Source organism: Callospermophilus lateralis, unplaced genomic scaffold (assembly GCF_048772815.1).
Source record: "Callospermophilus lateralis isolate mCalLat2 unplaced genomic scaffold, mCalLat2.hap1 Scaffold_312, whole genome shotgun sequence".
Taxonomy (NCBI): domain Eukaryota; kingdom Metazoa; phylum Chordata; class Mammalia; order Rodentia; family Sciuridae; genus Callospermophilus; species Callospermophilus lateralis.
In genome coordinates this window covers 1,079,069-1,101,230 of record NW_027513736.1, presented here as the reverse complement: position 1 = coordinate 1,101,230, position 22,162 = coordinate 1,079,069, and the positions used below count along the sequence as shown (strand labels likewise).

The 22,162-nt window shown below is 32.0% G+C and overlaps 1 pseudogene; it reads left to right on the top strand.

Annotated features, from left to right (window-relative positions):
• The window catches only part of LOC143387584 (zinc finger protein 280D-like), a 54,900-nt pseudogene that overhangs the window by 6,695 nt on the left and 26,043 nt on the right, over positions 1 to 22,162 (top strand).

The window sequence follows — 22,162 nt, the reverse complement described above, 5'->3', positions numbered from 1 at the left end:
AATTCTCAATTGGAGAATTATTTTAATTAGTTATTGTTGATTAGTGGATTGCCTGCTCTCTGAAATTGTGATAATTAACCAGAGTTTTCTTCTAGAAAAGTGTTTAACAGCATTAACTTTGTTATACTTATGTTAAAAGAACTATTTTAGAAAATGAAATTTTCAATTCTTAAAGTGCATATATTTAGAAAAAATATTTAAATTGAAGTAAAATTTTGCTTAGTTATAGTTCAGTATGGCATTATTGATTTTTTTAAACTACATTTTAAGGCTCAAATATCCATATCTCTCTTTTTGGTACTAAATTCTAGATGTTATTTGTGTTACAGTAATAACTTATTTCAATAACTTCTTAACAGTCCTGTGTCAATTGGAAAGTTAGTAACAAAGCAAAATTCTTAAACTTGATCAGCCCTCAATTTATAAACAAAATACTTCAAATTTTGTTATAAAATAATATGTATTTTGTGAGGAAAGTTTAGAAAAGAGAGAAGAATATATCCGGATCATGTTGTATATGTCAATATGTATTTCACTTCTTACTAAACATTCTACTTGGATCATATCATTGATTATTTCTCAAAATCTTGATGTTAATGACTGCATGATTATCCATCAATTTATTTTACCACTCCTCTATTATTAGATATATAGGTTTTAATGTTTCTGCTATTATAAAGAATTTTCCATTACACTTTCATTTCCTTATCATGATGAATCCTTGAATGTAGAATAATTTAATCATGTGAACCTTATTTTAAAGGCTTTGGTAACTACTGCTAACATTTTTATGCAGATAATACCAAAATATAATCTCTACTTTGCCAGTAGTGAATGTTTCATCATTTTTTAAAAAATTTATTTATTTTTTTAGTTTTTAGGTGGATATAATATTTTTATTTTTTATTTTAATGTGGTGTTGGGGATGGAACCTAGCGCCCCATGCATGCCAGGCGAGCACGCTACTGCTTGAGCCACATCCCCAGTCATCATTTTCAAACTTTAACTTAATTCAAACTATCATTAGTCTTTTTAATTAAATTATTTATTTATTCTAATTAGTTATACACAATGGCAGAATGCAGTTGATTTCATATTACACATATAGAGCACAATTTTTCAAGTCACTGATTGTGCACAAAGTATTTTCACACCATTCATGTCTTCATACATATACTTAGGGTAATGATGTCTAACTCATTCCACATCATTCCTACGCCCTTGCTCCCTTTCTTCCCCTCCCTCCCACTGCTTAAGAAAACCATATATCAATAAGACATAACAGTTCTATCATTAGTCTTACAAGAAAAAAATAATTCAAACAGTTCCTATATTTCTCTTACCCATTTTCCCCCAATGTTAACTTTTTATCACAGGCAATTAATATGAACTAAACCTCAGAACTTATTAGAATTTCACCAGTTTTTTCATTAATGTTTCTTTTCTTTCCAGGATCCTATTCATGATCTCACCTTGTAGTTTATTCTTAGTCTTATGTTTTCTGCAGTTATTAATTCTTTTTTTGATCTTGATACTCTTAAGCGTAGCTGCTAATTATATATTTTGCAGTGTTGAAGAATGCCAATACAGTAAACACTATTATTTGCATTTCTTTGACTAGTATGTTGGAAAAAAAGGTATTTTGAATATATTGGCCATTGCATTTTAGTTTGAATTATCTCAGTTTATGTCCTTTGCCCATTTTTTTCCTAAAAGTAGCTGTCTTTTTTTCCAGTTTGATTTTTAAGCATTGTTAATCTTAAAACTTGCTTGCTATATATTACAACATGTAGAGTGGTCTGGCTTACTCTCAACAATGATTGTCTTTTATGAAAATGGCATTGGAGCATAATATTGTGGTGTGTGTTTTGTGTATGTGTCAGTATTTTTAATATACAATGCTATTTGAATATTCCTAAATTTATTGACCACAATTCTCATAATTATTTATAATAAATATATGTGTATATTTTCACATAAATGTATTTATTACTGTATATTTGACCACAGCATAGTTCATCTCATACTTTTTACTTCTCTTTTCTTGAGATCTTCCTGCTAGTTTGAACCACCCTTTCTCCTCATGGAAGGGCTGAAATTTCCTTTGAGGCTCTGGTCTCTAGGAGCAGGGCTGCTGACCCAGATCACTTCTGTAAATAACTTCTATTCTGTTCCCTGTCTGCTTGGCATTCTTACTTATTCAGCCTACTGGCCAGGTTGCTTTTATATTTGCCTTATTAAAGGAGAGGTTGGCCTACCACAGCTTTCTGTGGGATGATAGGAAGAGTGAGGGGACCAGTCTTTTCTGATTTATAACATTCTCCAAGAAACATGGTTCCAAAATTCATATTGTCTGATATATTCGTCCTTAATGTTTCTGTTTGTTTGTATTGATATTTTGAAAGCAGGATTTAAAAAATATATATTTTTTAGTTGTACATGGATGCAGTATCTTTATTTTGTTTATTTACTTTTATGTGGTGCTGAGGCTCAAACCCAGTGCCTCACATGTGGGAGGCAAGTGCTTTACCACTGAGCCACACCCCAGACACCAGGATGCAGAATTTTTTAGAGGCACAAGAACTTTTAACTTTTATAACCATGTTAATATTTTTTATACTTGTCTCCTTGTTTAGCCCAAGATTTTGCCCAGTTCTATTATTTGCTTTTTGATGGTGATACAGCATTTTTAGAATCCCTCTCAGAGTGTATCACTGTTATTAATGTAAAATGGATTTACTTTTCTTTTATCTTGAAAATGTTGGACTATAATTTTTCCTTCAAATTAATTGGCTAGTCAGGAATAAACCAGCTCTCTTAGCTTGCTTTCAAAGTTTTAGTAAATTATTATTTTGGCAAATTAGAAATCATCTTTGTGTTTTTAAGCTTATTAATAATTGAGGCATCAAAGGTTATTCTTATAATATTGGCATATAATTAATTTGCATTTATAAATTTTATGAAAAATAATTATAACTATAATAAATAAATGTAATATTCTTTCTCTGAAATATTTTAACAGGATTACATAATGAGCTCATCACAAGTTGTATCTAATAATTCTTCAGAATTACTATTTGACTTGACCCAGGAGACAGGATTATCACATTACCAAGGGGGACCAACACTTTCTATAGCAGGTTGGTATTAGTACTTTTTCCAAAAAGTTATAAAAGAAAAACTTGATGAATTTGCTTATGGAATTAACTTTCTATTTTGAAGCTCAAATCCTCTTGTGAAGTCTTTCATATATTGTAACATGGAGTTGTGCTAATAGTTTTTGAATGCCTTTTTGGGTAACTTTATATAAAATCTTGGCTAAACTTCTTTGAACTCATTCTCACTTGGAGCCAAACTTAACACCTTAAAGTAATTTATATGAATTATAGAGGTCCTCATATGCCCTAAATATTCTATTTTAAAAATTAGTTTCTATGACCAGTTAGGGGAAAAAGTGTTTGTTATTATTGATTTCTTCATTAGGTTAGTGTCACTCTAGTCCAATAAATGGTCTCAATATGATAGTAAAACATGATTTTAAAGTGTTAGTGTAAAGTAACCACATTAAAGAAATGATTTGTACATAGTAAGTACTCAATAAATGCTATTTGAAAAAGTAATGAAATTTACCTATTGAAGAAGATTTTAAGTTCATTGAGGGTATAACAAAATTCTTCATTAATCAAAATACATTTGTATAGTATAAATTTTGTCTTATTGAAAATTTTCTGTAATCAAAGTACTTAATCTTTATGTACTGGCAATTTATATGTGTTTCAAATATTTGATGAAGTAGAGATGTATATGATTTTTTTGGAGTTTTTAGGTTGTTTACTAAACAGATCAGTGTGAAGAATCTACCAAACTCAACTTCTGTCCATTCTTTTTCCATAGTAATAATGCTTAATGTTTTTTTTCTTTTTTGTGTGTGTGGTATAGAGGATTTGAATCTAGGGCATTACATGTGCTAAGCAAGCATTCTACCACTGATCTAGAACTTTATTAAAAATATTTTTACTTGAGACTAGCTGTTGTTGAGTTGCCCTCAAACTTTCAATCCTCTTACCTCAGCCTCATGAGTCATTGTGATTTTAGATGTACACCACTGTTTTTCTTTTCCACAATATTTGATACTCACTTCTCTTGGTGTCACTACATACCTAGTAAACTTCTAGTTAATAAAGTAGGTAAGACCCAAAGAGAAATGGGGATGTATTTGTGCTAAATCTGGTTTTACAAACGCATGGACTTTTATTCATAGAAGATATGAATTCTTGAAACTTCTTAAAAGTAAGGATTATGACACCTATTCTCTAGTCAGGTTTTCTGATATAAAGAATGAAACTTTAGTCTGAGCAGTAAATAAGGTAATTTGAAAGAAGTAAGTTTGAACCTCTAATCTGGAGAATGTTTAGTCAGTTTACCTCTTTCCACTTTTGTTTTCTGATATTATTCAAAGTAGAGGTACTTATTTTTCTTATATTATGTATTCATTCACCATACCTGAATCAGCCATTTGGAGATTTACTTAAATTCTTTTTTAAAAAATATTTTTTTAGTTGTAGGTGGACACACAGTATCTATTTCATTTTTATGTAGTGCTGAGGATTGAACCCAATGCCTCACGCATGCTAGGTGAGCAGTCTACCACTGAGCCACAACCTCAGCCCTTTATTTTAATTTTTAATATAGTTTATTCCAGGCTTTTTTTAATTTTAAAATTTGTTTTAATTAGCTATACATGACAGAAGAATGCATTTATGCACTTTGATATACATAGTGGGATATAATTTCTCATTTTTCTTAGTGTACATATTGTAGAAACATATATCTCATGCAATCACATATACATAAAGTAATAATGTCTGTTTCATTCTATGATTCTTCCTATCCCCACATCACCTTCCCTCCTCTCCCCTCCCTTCACTTCCCTCTACCTAATTTAAGGTAATGCTATTCTTCTCTAGTGCCTCCCATCTTATTGTGAATTAGCATCCAGGTATTGGAGAAAGCATTTGGCCTTTGATTTTTCAGGGTTGGCTTATTTCTCTTAGCATGATATTCTCCAACTCCATCCATTTACTGGCAAATGCCATAATTTCATTCTTCTTTAAAGCTGAGTAATAATCCATTATATATATATATATCACATTTTCTTTACCCATTCATCTATTGAAGAACACCTAGATTAGTTCCATACTTTAGCTATTGTGAATTGAGCTTCTATAAACATTGAATGGCTGCATTACTCCAATATGCAGATTTTAAGTCCTTTGGGTATAAACTGAGGAGTGGGATAACTGGGTCAAATGGTGGTTCCCTTCCAAGTTTTCTGAAGAATCTCCATACTGCTTTCCATCATGGTTGTACCAATTTTCAGTCCCACCAACAATATTTGTGTATACCTTTTTCCCCACATCCTCGTCAACATTTATTGTTGCCGTATTCTTGATGATTGCCATTCTATTCAGGGCTTTTCTGATGGCCAAATAAGATAAGTAAATTTAAAAATGCATTTATAAGGTTTAAATGACATGACAGCAGTTATGTATGATAAATATTAATAATTATATGTACTATGATGTTCAGTAACACACGGTAGAAATTATGAGGGTTCAGAGAAGACTGAATTTGAGTTTGATCTTGAGTGAGTATAGGATTTATACTGGCAGAGATAGAATTTCTTAAAAGTAGGGAATAGCACAGCCTAATAGAAAGGAGATAAGTTAAAGAATCAGAAGTTCAATCAAATGCAAGTGACTTTTTTTAACATTGAGATTTCTTCTGTTAAATTCCTCCATTAAAGCAATCTATTTCTACTATTTAGCCTGTTGTAAAATCAACTGATTCATTTGAAATGCTAGCACTTAGTGGTTTTTCAGGTAACCTAAACCTCTCACAAGAATGCTAAAGGGATCTCATGGAATCTGTCTTATGGACCTGCAGTTTGTAATAGAGTGCTTCATTAGTGGGAGATCATTTTTATGTTATCTCAAAGGATGTAAGAAAGAAGCTAACTACTATAATACTTTTTTTATGGCATATTTGCTCTTACTATTATATCTGTTGGAATAATTTTTCCCCCTAAAATAAAGATGGGAAATATTTAGTTAGTAATGATAGTAGCTTTCACTTTCTACTGAGTGTTTTTATGTACCAAATATTTTCTTGGGATATTTTAAGTATATTATCTTTTTCTTAAATAGCTCTATAAAATAAGGCATTATAACTTATTTTACAAAAAAGGAAGCTTAAACTCAGAAAAATTAATTAAATAAGCTTAAGAGTGCATAACTAGAGACTGACGTCGTAGTCTGGATTTGAACTTATCTTGTCTGACTTAAAAGCCAAGAATATTTGTAGTTTATTCACTGCTTCTACTTTTAGTGTATAGTTGGCATTATTAAAATATGATGTACAGTTTTAGAATCCATTTTTACAAAGCCCATTGTGTATTATTTTCTAAAAGGACTTTGCCTGGCTTGGTTATAGTCTAAATATCCCCATTTTTCTTAGTAATGCTCTAAATAGGTCTAAATTCTTTATCCTTAAGGCAATGGTTTTTAAATGGAAGAGGTTTTTTTTAATGAAATCCCTGTACAAACAAAATTTTATGTGAATATCAAATAAATAAAATGGAAAAGTGTTTTTTTGTCAGACATGCCCAATATATTCCCTAAAATGACCCCATTAAATTCTGGGGAACATAGTATGAAAATCCTTATACTAACTCCCTGCATTATGTGCCCTTTCATATGAATGAGTAAAATATTATTCAAACTTAGTTGTTTCCACTTTGTACATGGCAATAAGTGGTTAAAATCACCTAAAGCTGTCAGTAGACCTCTCTTCAGTTTGTTAGGTGAGAAAAGAGCTAACATTGCAGTAGACATTTTAAGTTGCAAAATAAAAAAGCATATGAGGGTATCAATTTTTGGAACAAAAAAAAGTTATTGTCAGATTTTCCTTCTTTTTTTTTAACAAATTCTAACACATTTAAGTATCCAAAAGTAATTTACTTCTGGGAACTTGGTTCAGTGTTTTCTGCTTTAAAATTTTTGGTCTGGCTTCTTTTATAATAGCAGTTTATGTATTTCTGTTTGAAGCCACATTTAGAATTTCTTGCATAGAAAGGTTATTTTACAAATTATCTTAATTCTTGGAGTTTATAATAAATGTTTATACTATTTCTGTATATGCCCTGAGTTTGGATCACTTAATTTTTGTTGTTATTTGTGTGATATGGTAATTAATTTTATTATCTGTAAATTAACTCCAAAGTATTTGTACTTAGTTATGAGTAGTATTCTAGGTGTTCTAAAATATTTTTTCCACTGTTTAAATCATTGTAGGTGTGAATGAAAGTTCATTTTTATCAAAACATCCTTCTGCTTCTGAAGTAAACAGTGCTAATCCAAAAAATCCTAAGCCCTGTGAGGTTGTTTCTGGAACAAATTCTCCAGCTGAATTCCCTTCAGTTAAACCTCCTTCACTGACATCTTCCCAGGCTATGCCATCAAAAGTTAAATATGAAATCTGACATTCTATACTATAAAAATTACTATAGTATGTATACATAAATTTTAGAAATTATTATAAATTTTGAAACTATTAGTGATTATTTAATGTTCAAAAGTGATGAGTTTTGAATCATAAATGTTCTGAATTTATTTTAGGTGCAAACACCTCATCAAATCAATCTAAAAATGGAACACCTTTTCCAAGAGCTTGTCCAAAGTGCAATATTCATTTCAATCTTTTGGATCCTTTGAAAAATCACATGAAGGTAAAACTTTCAGAATTTAATTTTTATAAAGGTTGAAGCCAGGCATGGTGGCACATGATTATATTTGCAACTACTTGGGAAGATGAGGATAGAGGATTACAAGTTCAAGGCCAGTCGGGCAACATAGTGAGACTCCCCCTCTCAAAAAGGAATTTTTTGAGATTTACAGTCACTATGGTCTATCTCAATATTTAGATAAGAAATCTTCTCATAATGGAATTTCTATTTAGCTTAGATAAAAATCTGCTTTCATAGTAATTATGTAAGACTGGCATTCCTTAATCATCAGATTTAAGAAATTAAGTTCGTATATTTATAATGGATGCTTATTCTTATTTTATTTTAAAAAAATCAATATTTTATTGGTCACATTGTGTTTCAAATTTAGAAAACATTTGTTTAATTTTTTAATAACTTATAAATTTTGTTACCTTATTTTCATAATCGCCAACATGTACATGCCACATTACATATGAAAATCTGAGTTTTTACATTTTAATTTTTAAATGTCAGACATAAACTTCAAATGGTGAAGTGTTTCATATGAAATAATTGTTTTAACACACAGTTCAGAGCATAGTTTATATAATTCTCTTAAACTAGTTTGAGCATTTTATTATTTTAGGAGGCTCTGAAATTCAGATTTTAAGGAATTTTTTAGATTATATAAGAAAAAGAAGGGTTCTGTGGCAAAGAAGTAAGGAAAAGTTCTTGCTCACTATTTCAACGGTACAGATTTGTGGCTTTATTCTTGTTTTTCTATTCTATTCATAGCCTTCATGTCTGTTTTTACGTCAGTACATATCTTTGTTACTATAGCTGTGTAGTGTATTTTTAAGTCAGGTATTGTGATGGCTCCTACATTGTGCATTCTGCTGAGGATTGCTTTGACTATTCTAGGTCTTTTATGATTCCATACAAATTTCAGAATTTTTTTCAAGTTCTATGAATAATGTCATTGATATTTTCATAAGGATTGCATGGTACATGTAGATCACTTTTGGTGTTATAGCCATTTAAATTATATTCTCCTAATATGAACATGAGAAGCCTTCCCATGTTCCATTAGTTTTTTCTTTTTTTCCTCAAGTTCTTTATGTTTATACCTCTTTGGGGTCATTTTTATTATAGAAGTCTTTCACAGTTCTGGTTTTATTTATTCCTAGGTATTTTAGTTTTTGTTTTCTGAGACTACTGTGAATAGGATTGCTTTTTGATTTCTTTCTCAGTGAGTTTGATATTGGTGTCTAGAAAAGCTACTGATTTTTGTGTGTGCATTTTGTAAAATCTTACAAATCTGCTGAATTTGTCAGTTCTAAGAGTATTTTGGTGGAGTCTAGGATTTTCTGAATATAGAATTGTGTCTGTAATCAAGGGATACATTAACTTCCTCCTATCCTATCTTTATCCCTTTTATTTCTTTCTGTTGCCTGATTGGCCTGGCTAAGGTTTTAAGTACTACTATATTGAATAAGAGTGGTGGAACATGTATGAAGGCACGAATTGGTGTCAATACACTTTATATATAACCAGAGGTATGAAAAAGTGTACTCTATATGTGTAATATGAATTGTAAGGCATTCCACTGTCATTTATAAAAAAAATGTAATGCATTTCACTGTTGTATTTATAAAAAATTATAATTGTATTGCATTCCACTGTCATATTCAATTAAAAAAAAAGATTGGTGAGAATAGGTATGCTTGTCTTATTGCTGAGTTTATTTATTTATTTATTTTAGTGTTTATTTTTTAGTTGTAGCTGAACACAATACCTCTATTTTATTTATTCATTTTTACGTGGTGCTGAGGATCAAACCCAGTGCCCCGCATGCACTACGCGAGCGTTCTACTGCTGAGCCACAACTCCAGGTCCTTGTTGCTGAGTTTAGAAGGGACACTTTCAATTTTTCTGTATTCAGTATGATGTTGGCTATGATATATATCCTTTATTATGTTAAAGTATGATTGTGTTATATATAGTTTATTCAGAGCATTTTATCATGAAGCTTTACTGAATTTTATCAAAGGTTTTTTTCTCTTATCTATGAGATCAAGTTTTTTTATCCTCTATTAATTTTTGTATTAATGTGCTATATTACATTTATTGAATTGTGTGTGTTAAACCATCCTTGCATCCCTTTCATGAAGCCAACTTGTGGACAAGCTTTTTAATGTGCCATTGAATTTGATTTGTATTTTATTGAGGATTTTGCATTTATTTGCATTTATGTTTATCAAGGATATTAGTATATAGTTTTCTCCTTTTTGTTGTGTCATTATCAGGTCTTGGTTGCAGGGTAATTCTAGCTTGGTAAGCTGAGTTTGGAAACATTTTCTTCCTTTTTTTTCTAAATAGCTTAAGAAGCATTGCTGTTCTTTAAAAGTCTGCTAAATTTCAGCATTGAATCTGTCTAGGCGTGGGCTTTTCCTTGTTTGGAGACTTTTCTCCTGCTTCAGTCACATTGCTCATTACTGATCTAATTGGATTTTTAAAATATGTGTTCAGAATCTCCTCTATTTCTTCTAGATATTCCATTTTTTTTGGGTATGTAGTTTTCCCAGATTTTCCCGAAGGATCTTATGATTGTTGTCTTTTGTAGTATACCTTTTTCATCTCTATTTTTGTTAATTTGGGTCTTCTCTTTCTTTTGGTTAAATTTGGTAAAAGTTTTTCAATTTTATTTTTCTTTTCAAAGAAACAGCTCTTTGTTTCATTTATTTTTTCTTTTTTTTTTTTGGTACCAGGGATTGAACTCATGGGCACTCAATCACTGAGCCGCATCCCTAGCCCTGTTTTGTATTTTCTTTAGAGACAGGGTCTCACTGTTGCTGAGGCTGGCTTTGAACTTGTGATGCTCCTGCCTCAGCCTCCCACGCCACTGGGGTTATAGGTGTGAGCCTCTGCACCTGGCCCCTTAGTTTATTCTTGTTTTTCAAAGACCTTGAGATTTATCTTAGGTTATTATTTGGGATCTCCTCCCCCTACCTCCCTCAATATAGCCATTCATATCTATAAACTTCCCCCAAAGTACTGTTTTCACTGTATCCCACAGGTTCTACTATATTATGTTTTCATTTTTATTTGATTCTTGGAATTTTTAAATTTCCTTCCTGATTTTTTCCATAACCTACTGTTTGTTCACCAGTGTATTTTTAGTCTCAATGTTTTGATATAATTACTGCAGTTTTTCTTGTTACAAATTTCTGGTTTCATTCCATCATGATACAATATGATACAAGTAATCATTTCAGTTTTTCTGAATTAGTTAACTCTTGCTTTATGGTCAGAAATATGATCTATTGTGTAAAAAGTTTCATGCACTGATGAAAAGAATACACGTTTTGCAGCCCTTAGATGTATATGTCTGTTAAGTTATTTGAACTATGGTATAATTCACCCCTGATGATTTTTTGGTTGATTTTATTTGGTCTGTAGGGTGAAAGTGGGAACTGCGGTTACTCATTATTAGGGCCATCTCTCCCTTTGTGTCCTGTGGTGTTTTATAAAATTGGTGCTCTTATGTTTGGTGCATATGTTTGTAATTGTTAATGTGTCTTGATGAATAATTTCCTTTATCAATATGTAATAACCTCCTTTGTTTTTTTTCTGTTTTGTCATCTATGAGTATAGCTATTGCTGCTTGCTTTTGGATTTGGTTTTCTTACAGTATCATTTTCCATCCTTTCACTTTCAGTTTGTGTATGTTGTTGCCAGTGAGTTTTTTAGAATGTATATTATTTGGTCTTCTTTTTTAATCTAATGAGCTAATCTGCACCTTTTAATTGAAGAATTAAGACCATTTATGTTGAGAATTCTTATTAAAAGGTGTGTGTGCACTTTTTTCTTGTTATTCTGTAATTTTTAAAATTATTTTATTTGTGCCAAAGATTGAACTCAGGGGCATTCAACCACTGAGTCATATCCCAAGCCCTGTTTGTATTTTATTAGAGACAGAGTCTCACTGATTTGCTTAGGGTCTTGGTAAGTTGCTAAACCTGACTTTGAACACACAACCCTCCTGCCTCAGGCTGCCCAGGTGCTGGGATTACAGGCATGTGCCACCATACATGGCTAAAGTTTTTTTTTTTCTTTTTTTTTTTAGAGAGAGAGAGAGAGAGAGAGAGAATTTTTTTTCATATTTATTTTTTAGTTTTTGGAGGACACACCATCTTTGTATGTGGTGCTGAGGATGGAACCCGGGCCGAACGCATTCTAGGCGAGCGTGCTACTGCTTGAGCCACATCCCCAGCCGAGGCTGAAGTTTTTTCCTAGTTGTTTTGAATGTTCTATGTTGTGTCTTGCTCTTTTATTGATCTTAGAAATTTGATGATTTTATTAATACTGTTTGGTTCTCTCCTTTTTTTTTCTTATTAGCTGTTCTAATCTCGTCTACTGAAATTTATTTTTTCCTGTGTCATTATTTTTGTGTTAGTCTTTCTTCCTCACTTCTGTGTAGAATTCCCTTATGTATATTCTATAATGCTGATTTAGTGGTCAGGAATTCCTTTAATGTATGCTTATCATGAAAGTTCTTTATTTTTCCTTTGATTTGGGAAACTTTGCTGGGTATGGTAATTGAGTTTGACATTTATTTTTTTTTAGGCCTTGAAATACATCATTCCTTGCCCTTCTGGCCTTTTTGAGTTTCTTCTGAGAAATCCACTGTTACTCTAATGTTTTTGTCTTAAAATATGACTTGACCCTTCTTTTTTGCAGCTTTATAAATATTTTTTGTTAGGTACTTTTGGGAGTTTAAATATAATATGTTGTGGGTAAGCTTTTTTTTCTTTTCTTTTTTCTTTTTGTTATGTCTACTTGGGGTTTTTTTTTGTTTTATTTTGTTTTGTTTTGATACGGGGGATTGAACTCAGAGTCACTCAACCACTGAGCCACACCCCCAGCCCAATTTTGTATTTTATTAGAGATAGGGTCTCACTGAGTTGCTTAGTGCCTTGGCAGTTGCTGATTCTGGCTTTGAACTCATGATCCTCCTATCTCAGCCTCCCAAGTTGCTGGGATTACAGGCAAGCACCATGGCGCTTGGCTAGTTGGGACTCTTTATGTCTCTTTGACCTGGATATCCATGTCTTTTCCAGGATTTGGGAAGCTATCTTCTGACATTTCGCTGAATAGACTTTCTATGCCTTCAATCTGTAGCTCTTCTCCCTCATCCTTTCTGATCATACCTGTGTTTGGTTCTTTAATGGTATCCTAGAGATCTTGTATATTATGTTCATTTTTACTGATTTTTTAAAATTAGTTTCTGAATCTGATAACTCCTCAACTTTTTCTTTAAGTCTTGTTATTCTTTCTTTTGGTCTATCTAATGTTTTGGTGGGGCTTTCAAGTGAGTTTTTAAAAATCTGACTTATTGAGCTTTTCATTTCCAAGAATTCTGGTTGGTTCTGTTTCAAAATCCCTGTCTATCAAATTTCTCATTCATATCCTGCATTGGTTTCCTTAATTCATTCAGCTCTTATATCCTCTTGGAATTCATTGAACTGTTTTTAAAAAAATTATTCTTTTAATTTCTCTGTCAAGTAGTTCATCTACTTTTATATCTTTGGATTACAGATTTATTAGAGATTTATAAATCTCAGGAGCTATTCTACTGCCTTGTGCTTTCATATTTCTTGTGTTTGTATGTTGAGATTTGCTCATCCACTGGGATGGATATCTTTCACTCTTTTCCACTATTTCTTGGTGAGCCCTGGGTTACTGGGTTTCTATTTAGTATTGAATTTAATTCAATTTGTACTTCCTTGTGTACTTTCCTGTGGCTTCTTTGGCTGTGGTTAGATTTTTACACAATATATAATATGTCAGAGCCTAAGTGATTTATTTTCTTTATAGGACTTGCAAGAGGGTAGTCTGTCTGGTATTTCAGGCAATTTTGCTATAGACAGCAATAGATATAGAGTGTACCCTCTGTGATTACTCCTATAGTGGGAATCGAAGCCCCTATCAGGTATGTGTTGGGGGTTTCCCCTGGGCTTTGTTGATCTTGGTTGTTAACTTGGAAGCAGTTCTGCTACTGGCTGTTCCAATTGTGGTGATGTCCCGGAGCCTTTATCTTTTGTTTAGACATTCAGGGCATCTCTAGTTGTTTCATGGGGAGAAACAATGGCCAGTTACAGCTCCCTCCACTGTCACACTCACCTCCAACCCTATCAGCAATATGCTGTCTGATAAGGTATGGGAATGACAGATATTGATGCACCATATACCATATTTATGGTGCCTATAACAGTTATGCTATTTCTTCTGTTCTTGTTATAATAGTGAGGGTTCCCAAGAGGGACTTCAGATTCACCCACCTTGCCATGCTTGCTTGGGGACAGGTTATAGTCTGTGGGCTTTTATTCCTCCTATTCCCTAAGTTGAAGTATCTGCCAAGGTTTAAGTGTGGCCCAAGCAAGGCATAATTCCCCTCAGCTGGGTTGGGAGTGTAGCTCAGTGGCAGAGCACCCAGCTGATGTGTTCAACACAATCAGACTCAATCTCAATCACTGAAAAAAAAGAAGAGGAACAAAGAAGAAAGAAAAAATGAGATAGATAAATAAAGTAAAATCCAAAAACTAAAAACAGTAATACCACAACAAATGAAAAGAAAGAAGAAAAATAATATTAAATAACAAACAGTTAAATAATAAAAATAGAATTAATCAAAGGGATAAAATATAGTTGGAGAAAAGTAAAATAGAAAAGGGAGAAAGGAAGAGAAGAAAAATATTTCATATTAAAAAGAGGAGAAAAATACAGGCATGGTGGCACATGCCTGTAATACCAGTGACTTGGGAGGCAGAGGTAGGAGGACCAAGAGTTCAAAGCCAGCTTCAGCAATTTAGCAAGGCGCTAAGTAACTCAGTAAGACCTTGTCTCTAAATAAAACACAAACAAGGGCTGGGAATGTGGCCAAGGGGTCGAGTGTCCCCGAGTTCAGTCCCCAATATCAAAAAAATAAGAGGAAAAAAGTGAAATAAGCACAAAACAGCACATAAAAATAAGAACAACAACAAAAACTTAAGCCAGGTGTGGTGGTATATGCCTGTAATCCCAGTTATTCAGGAAGTTGAGGCAGGAGGATCACAGGTTCAAAGCCAGTATTGAAGAGAACCTGTCTGAAAAAATGAAAAGGGCTGGGGATGTAGTGCAGTTTTGAAAGTACCCCTGAGTTAAAAAAAAAAAAAAAGTAAAACTATGAATAAAAAAAATGAAAATTTTCTTTTCCCTCGAGTGCCCAAGTGAGCAGGAAGGATAGAAACTCTTTGACTGTGCTGATCAGAGAATTTCTTTGTCTTTAGTCTGTGTGCTGCTTGGACAGAGAGAAGACTGGGGCTTACTCCTTTCTTTTGTGGTAGTAGTCAGTTGACTGATGGTAGCAATTTGTGGCTTGATTCAGTTGGAATACCTCTCAGCTGCTTTGTACACCAGAATGAGCTAGTGTGGAATGCAGAGTTTCCTAGAAACAAATTCTCTCTGGAGCTATTTGTGTTATGCACTTCTAGAGCAGAGCTGATGCTGACATCATGGCATGTCAGAATGTGGAACTCCCCAAATCTTCTCTTCAGAGCTTAGTACTTGGAGGGTAGAGCTAATACTAGCTCTGTGGAGTGTCCCTGTATGCCTCCCCCAAGGATGGAGAGAGGATATAGAGTCTCAAAGATCTGTGGTGGAAGGGATGGTGGTGAGTTCTGCATAATCCACAGTCCATTTTTCTGGTGTTTCCAGTCCTGGCTACATGTGACTGCTCATTCCCCAGACTCTGAGAGCTGCGTCTGGCAAACTGCCAGGTTTAATGAGAAGCACCATCTGTTACTACATATGCTGATTGCTGAAGCAGTAAGTAACCTCAGACAATAGGACCTTTTCTAAGATGGCTCCAAATTATAAAACTGAGAATATGCAAAGAAGTACAGGTGTCTTCTACAGAGCCAATTTAACATGCAAACTGTACTGTTGTTTGCTTAGCCTATATTTCTGCAGGAGGCTGGATCCTGTGCCAGTCATGTTTGTTGGGACTCTGTTTCTTCTCTACCTCTGGGTCATACTTCCCTGGGATTGGCACTGGTGCATTTTGTTTCATTCTGTCTTCCACAGTCGATTTTATTTGGGCTTCTCCAAGTCTCTATCCACAGTTGAAACCTGGTATTTTCTCATAGTCATTCATCTCAGTGAGCAACTATGTTACAGTTATTTTAATTTGGTTTCAAGGAGATGCAGGCAAGTGTATAATGCCTCTAATCTACCATTTTTGGAAGATCTCTTGCTACTATGTTCTCTTAGTCATATTTATTTATTTATTCATTTATTTATTTATTTATTTATTTATTTATTTATTTATTTATTTATTTATTTATTTATTTTTACTAGGTAGCAAAGTCACATTATTAAAAATTAAAAATAGGAAGGTGTGTATGGGAAGAATCTTTACCTCAGACTCTTATGACCTGGTTGCCAGTTTTATATCCTTCCTGATTTTCTTTCCACATATAGAAGTAGGCATGAATGTTCTTATTTCCCCTCTATTTTGCATACAGTCTGTATACAAAATAGAATCAGTTAAACATGCAAAACGTACACATTTCTGAGCCTGGAGAGATTGGCAACCTTATTCCATGTGTGACTTTTACATGTTATAGCATTATTTGTGATTACTTGTACTGGAAATAACCAAAATATTAAAAGATTTATGTAATGGAACACTGTAACATTTTATGAAAGGAGGGTATCTCTATGATAGATAAAATGGGACAATGTGTAAGAAATACTATTTAACTAAATTGAATGCAATTGAATAATGTATGTGTTTATAATAATGAAGTCTCAAAGCATAGTCACAAATCTAGGAAGGAAATGTTTAAAACTGGAGAGTTTCAGGCACAGAAAGACAAATACTACATGATCTCAGGCAGTGGGCAGTTTTAAAAAGTTGATCTCATAGAAATCAAATAGACTAGAGGTCATCAGAGATGGGGACAAGTAGAGGGGGAATGGAATAGAAATTGGTTGGTCACCAGGTACAGTGTTATAGTTTGATAGGCACAGCAAATTCTTATGTTCTATGGCATAATAGGGTGAGTATAATTAACAGTAATGCATTCTATATCTCATATTAGAAGAGGATTTTGATTGTGTTCACACAATTGCATCATAAAAATGTAAAAATCACATTGTTTCAAAAATGTATAAATATAATGTGTTGATCATAAAAATTAAAAAATAGAAAACTGGGGACTTTTTTTTACTTTTTAGCTTTTATATTTTTATATTTTAGTTAAAATTTAATATAATTTCCATAAAATAATGTAATTTTTAGATCAATAATTTTAAAAAACTTAAATAGAAGTTTTTAATAAATCAAAGTTCATTATAACACAGTTAATGATTTTTTCCAATGGAAAAATATTAAAATATCCTATAATAATTTATTTGATTCCATGTGTCAAACATAAAACTAAGCTTTGAATAAATACATTATTTCATTTATTCTTTAGGAATTTCTTAAAGTTAGACATTTTTCTCATTGTATTATTAGTTAATTGGTATTCTAACCATACCTCTTATAGTAAAGCCCAAGTGCTGATGAATACTTTTTTTTCTTTAGCAAAAATGTCTGTAGGTTGTTTTCTTTACTATTAGGTAGAAATTTGAAAATACGTGTATGATATAGTAAGATATACTATAGATAGTGAGGTACACTAAAAATAATAAGTAAATTATTTGCTTGTCATATAAACTTTTCAAGAGTATTCATTATAATTTTAGTCTTTATTTACATTAATTTTGACTGGTACATAAAGCATAAAATTTTTCGTATTAATGGAGTACGATGCTTTGATATGTGTCCATTGTTTAATGTTTTACTCTGCAAACACTTATCAATTCTTTATGGTGAAAACTTTAAATTTTCTGGCTTTTTTTTTTAAATTTTAGCTGTAGGTGGACACAATGTCTTTATTTTTATTTATTTATTTTTATGTGGTGCTGAGGATTGAACCCAGTGCCTCACCCGCACCAGGTGAGCAGTCTACCACTGATCCATAATCCCCACTCCCTTTTTCTGGCTTTTTAAAGTGTACAGTGCATTATTGTTATCTATAGACACCCTACTATGTAATAATAGCATACCAGAACATGTATTCCTATCTAACTGTAGTTTAGTATCCACTGATAAAACTTTTTACATATCCTTATCTTCACTTATTCTGTCCTAGATATATAATCACATCTCAATCCATATCTTTCATTACTTAGCTGATATTTGTGATACAGAAGAATCTAGCTTTCATAACTGTATCATGAATGTATCCTTAACATTTTAAAATGTTCAAAAAGTGTTTTGTTTTTGATTCTAGTGTTCAGTGTTTGTTGTTGTTTGTTTTTTGTTACTTTGTGTTTTGGTACTGGGAATTGATCTCAGGGGCTCTTTACCACTGAACTACATTCCAGTTCTTTTTTTTTTTTTTTTTTTTTTTTTGCAACAAGGTCTCACTAAATTGCAGAGGGTCTCATCTAGAAAGTAATAAGTTTCTTTTTCTTTTTCTTTTTTTTTTTGATACTGGGGATTTAGGGGCACTTTACCTCTAAGCTACATCCCAGTCTATCTATCTATCTATCTATCTATCTATCTATCTATCTATCTATCTATATTAGACTAATATTTTTAACATTAATAATTTTATAGTGACATAACTTACTATAGAAAGTTTGAGTCAGTCTTCTCTAGTGTACAGTGTATTCTTTTGCCTTTATATTTGTGTCTTCCTTTGTTTTAGCACAGTTTGCCTGAATTATATTTTAAAATATTTATTCCATACAGTTGTATGTCCAAAATGAATTTTCCTTTGCATGCTATATCTGTCATTTTCTCTCTAATCCTAATCTCTCTTTTTTTAAACCTTGCTATTCTCATTACTGGCCTCTCTTTCCCTTCTTTTATTTTGCAGTATCTGTTTACTACTATCCTTGTCTCTAATTTATCTTACCTCTCTGTTATTCATTTTTCCCTCTCCTTTTCCCTTCTCCTTTTCCCTTGATGTCCTACTTCTTAATCTCTCTCTGGGATAAGGTGGGATTCTAAAGCAATTTTATTTCTGTAGAAAGGGCATGTTTTGTGTTTGTGCACAGGGAAGAGGAAGAGGAAAACTAGGTATTCAGCCTCTTTTTTTCCCCTTCTCAGAACCCAGTCTCTAAGTTTTCAGCAACATCATGCAGTGCTTTAGCATTCTTACTGGGACCAGAAATGTTAGGATCATGAAGTGTCAGACTGGTCAACAATTGTTTAAAGTCATCCAGGCTTCATGGTAGAGATGACAGATTTCCAGGTCTAAGAGATGACCTGTTGTTGGTGAGGGGTTACTGTGAGGGCTGGGGTTGTGGCTCACTGTAGAGCACTCATATATCACGTATGAAGCACTGGGTTCGATCCTCACTGGGTTCGATCCACATAAAAATAAATTTTAAAAAAGGTATAGTTTCCAACTACAATTTAAAAACAAATTTTTAAAGTTGCTGTGAACAAGATTTGTATGTTAATTTTTAAAAATCTGATCCTGTCTTTTGTGTAAAAGAAAAAAAAGAACAGCAAGTAATTGATTATATGATATATATATATATATATATATATATATATATATATATATATATATATATATATATCTAGAGAGAGAGAGAGAGAGAGAGAGAGTAATTTATTACTCTAGGTCAACTTTAATTTCAAATTAGACATTTCTGGAGAATATAAACCTTGCAACATACTCTCTCATAAACTATTTTGTAGATTTCAGAAAATAATCAGGTGCTAAATATGACTCAGAATAACTTCTACTAAATGCCAGATTTTGTGTTTGGGACACAAAATAATCTGCATTTCTTATTAGGAAGACTTTTCTCTTTTATTTATTTTTGTGCATTATAACTTCTCATTGTTTGAGATCTTTCTCCAAGGAATCCTTCAAATAAGTGAAGAGTTTTGTTTGTCAAAATGGTGCCAGTGATACATATTAGTAGTAGTAAGAAGATACACATTTTGAGTAATTTTTCTAATAATGCTAGTTGTTTTATTCCCTACCATGTTTTTCTTCATTTATCCTTAAAGTAGAAAGTAGCATTTTTTTAAAAGAAGGAACTTAGTCTTGTAAAACTCCTTAGAAATAGTCTGAATTTCCTAAGTTTGAGCTCTCAGATATTATGTAATATTGCAAGAAGAATATAGGAACATAAATAGCAAAACCTTTCTTACCTCCCTTTTTATGTTGTATTTCTATTTCAATTATAATTTATTCTGAATGGAAGACTACAGAGATTCATGTTGTATTAGAGAACTAATCTATTTGTCCTAATTTTGCATGTGGGTGAAACCTCAACTCCTTAACATAGGTTAGTTATACCACTTATTTGTGGCCCATTTTACTTAGTATTTTTTTTCTTTGTATCTATTTTAGATTGTGTGTGTGTGTGTGTGTGTGTGTGTGTGTTTTCTTTTCAGATTTATAAATTGATAAGTAAAACAAAATAAGTAAAATGCAACCTTGAAAGAAATGTTATAAGTCTGTCTTGGACCAGAAAGGCCCACTGTCCCTTGTAATACAGAGTGTTCCACCAGTTGTCTAACATTTCACATGTGGTAGAAGTGGATGTTGTTATCTTAGAAATGAAATAGGTGTATTAAGAGTTTAAAATTTTCTTATGTTGATGCCAGTTTAACACATAACACATATAGAAAACACTTAAGTTGTAAAAGAATTACCGCTTGTTAAAAAATATAACTTCTAGGTCTGGGGCTCTAACTCAGTGGCAGATCTCTTGCGTAGCATGTATGAGGCACTTGGTTCGATCCTTAGCACCACGTAAAAATAAACATAAAATAAAGGCATGCTGTCCATCTACAACTATCAAAAAAATAGATAATATATTAACTTCTAGGCCCTATCTCTGGACATTGTAGCTTAGTTGTTCTGAAGTGAGGCCCAGGAATTAGCATTTTAACAAATATTATAATGCACATCTTCCTGAGCTTGCCCTTTAAGTAAAAACTATACAACTGAATGTTATGTGCAATAAATAAATAAAAGATAGAATTAGTTCTATGTTGTTGAAAAAGAAAAGGAAAAGCTCACATATGAACAAATTCCATATTAAAATCATTTTATGTGACATTGTGATTTTACTCCCGAAGAGGTAAGTTTCCTCTTCAGATATTTAGCATTCTAGGTTTTAAGATGTAAAAACACTTTTCTTTTATACCTAATGTAAAAAAGTGGATTTTTTTCTTTTCTTTCTTTCTTTCTTTTTTTTTTTTAAGAAGGAAGATTAGTCTTATATATCTTTGCGTTCAATACCTTTTCTAGTACCTTGAGTCTAAGAAATAGCAGGTTAGTAGGGTCAAAGTCTAGTTCCATTAAGGTCTTACAAAATTTTTTTGTGTTACTTGATAATTAAAAATATACATCAAGCAAATGAAATATTTCTTTATGTACTCTCGAAATAGATGTGAAATGAATAATTTTGGACCAAGCAACAAATTATTATTAAATAGTTACACCTGAATAGATAAATTGCAAAGGAATGGTTATTACATCTATAGCCGAGTCCTGTTTAAGGGTTTTCATTTCTTTTTGAAAATTTTTTTTTTTGTTTATTAAGACAATAAGTGTTTGTCATTTGAGATTTTTAGAATATGTATATGCACCACAAATTTTTGGTGACTGTTTTTCCAGATGTATTACCAAGCAGAGTTTTACATAGCCTGACCTTACTTGTAACCACAGAATAATTTTTGCTTTTTTTTTTTAAACAAGGCTTCTAATTTTTTTCTTTCTCAGTATTGTTGTCCAGAAATGATAAATAACTTTTTGGGACTGGCTAAAACAGAATTTTCAAATACAGCAAATACAAATAAGACTATTGATTCAGAGAAAGGAAAATTGATCATGTTAGTTAATGACTTTTATTATGGAAAACATGAAGAAGATGCCCAGGAAGAACAGAAGACTCACACAACCTTTAAACGCTTCAGTTGCTTGAAAATTCTAAAAAATAATATTAGGTATGTAAATATTTATTTTTATTTCTATTTGAAAATTGAAATGCTAAAAATATAAATGTTGTATCTTTAGGTTACATTTTCCTATGCTATTCTAGATAAACAATTCTAATACTTTCTACTATAGACAAAGGCAGACTTTTTGTTTGTTGGTTCGTTGTTGAAAAGCTTTTGTCATTTCTTGTATTTTAGAATTTGACACCAGGATCTACTTATTTGTATTTCTTTCACATTTCTTAAGATGTACAAAGTTTATTTTAACTTAAAAGAAAAAAATAAGTTCATTTTGTTTTAGCAGTGAATCTTTTAGGTAGTTTACATTTTAT